We start from the raw sequence: 2074 nt of genomic DNA, 5'->3' as shown, positions 1-2074 counted from the left end.
TCAAACTACCATTTAATGAGCACAAATTTAATCAAACAATTTCATGAAACAAACTCTAATACAACCTTTCACGTGAAAAACATCCCTTTTTCTTTAAATAGTTACTTCAAAACTTTTTTTATTATATATATCTATTTCATATTGCTGTGAAAATGTCAACAAATTTCTCCATGAAACAACTTTTTGTTCAAATTTCTCGCCAAAAACTACATCTTACAAGAATACATTGAACACATCATGAGAATGTCCTAATTTATTCGCCCAATAGTCATTTTTACTGAATAGAGCTTGAACGCATCATAATGCAACTCAATGCAACCTCCATGAGAATTTAGTTGCGGTTGACAGCTGTTTGGAGCAACGTTAACTACCTCTCCCTCTGGTGATTTTAACATGGACTCGTTGTCAGTAATGTGGCATTATTGGGGAAACAACAGTGTGCATCCTCTGCAGCGACAACAGTGAGTTTAGGTTGTCCTTTTAACCCAAAGGCATCCTGAGGGAGATCTCTTTTGCCCCAACACGTTTTCTGTTCTCCCCGGGACAAAGAGACGAAGGGCTGCTACCAAACATTAGGGGTGGGTGAAAAAATTAATACAGCATAGTATCACGATATACTTGTGTGGCAATATCGTATCACCATACAGTGCAAACTATCAATTTATTTATTATATAAATTATTAATATGACAAATACAAATCAGCTTTTGATTTTTTCAGTCCACTAGATACATTTTGCAGCAACAAAAATGGCTAAAGTGAGACGAACAGAATGAAAACTTTACTAAATAAAGATAAAAAAAATATATAAAACAGATGTGGACAAAGTTTTTCTTTGGGGACATAATTTCCAGTTGAAAAAAGGTCATATATCCCAATATATTTTATCGCAATTAGGTATTGTGAAAATATCATATCGTGGATCCTCTGGTGATTCCCAACCCCACCAGCCATCTTGTCACAACAATAAGATCATGGAGCTCATCTGCCAAACAGTCAATGTGTTCTTCTTGTATGTGCTCATTACTTTAAGTTTGCAGCTGATAGTCTCGAGCCCTGCTTTGAAGCATGTGCAAAATTGACGTGACACAACAGAAAAACATCGGCCACTGCCATTGATGAATCTTATTTGCCAATAGGCCGATGGCAGTCAACCACAAGAAGATCGGCTGTTGCTGATGTTGAGCCGATAAATCAGTGCATTCCTATTAGTGCTATGATTCTGAAATGGGTGATTCTGCACAATGAGTACTTTTACTTTTTGTACTTTAACTATATTTTGATGCAAATACTTTCATACCTTTACTTAAGTCAAGTTGTGAATGCATTGCTCCTTCTTCTAACAGAGTATTTTTGCTATTTTTACTTAAATAAAAGATCTGAGTACTTCTTCCGCTACTGACTGTGACTTGCAGTTTGCTGGACGCTCCAGGGCTTAATGAACAAAAACAGCAGTGAAGCCCAAAAAGTGATTAAAACACACACTTTCACCAAATATATTTTGGCATTAGACATCTGGTTTTAATAACTAACACTAAGTAGCCATTCATACTCTGATATTTTGGGCTGTAATGTCAAAATGTCTTCAGCAGAAAGGTTGAACAGGCCTTTAACTGTGTTGTAAGTGTGTAGCAGATTCTTAGCGAGGCGTCCCACTTAAAGGGAAATTTCGGTTTATTTCAACCTGTCTCCTATCGTCCTAAATTTGTTTCAAGTGACTAGTGACATAAAAATAATAGTTAGCATGTTAGCCGTTAGCCTAGATACAGCCGGGGCACATACAAACGTAAGGGAATGGACAACCTCAAGTGCAAAGTTAGTCCACTAAACAAGCTTTTTTTCCACAAAGACCGCCTCATATCGTTAGGATAAATGTCAGAGAACATATAGAAAACGACATGTAAACGTGTTGTCTTACCTAACTGGTGTGGTGCCATGTTTGTTTACCATTTAGCTCTGCTTTCCAAAGCGCGGCCGAAATATCGTGAGAACAAGCAGCGATCTTATACAGTGCCTGAATTCTCGCGAGCTCTAGATAAAGCCCAGCTGGATACTACTCCAGGTGGAGGTGTCTC

Source organism: Epinephelus moara, chromosome 23, assembly GCF_006386435.1.
Source record: "Epinephelus moara isolate mb chromosome 23, YSFRI_EMoa_1.0, whole genome shotgun sequence".
NCBI lineage: Eukaryota > Metazoa > Chordata > Actinopteri > Perciformes > Serranidae > Epinephelus > Epinephelus moara.
This window is presented reverse-complemented; position numbering follows the sequence as displayed.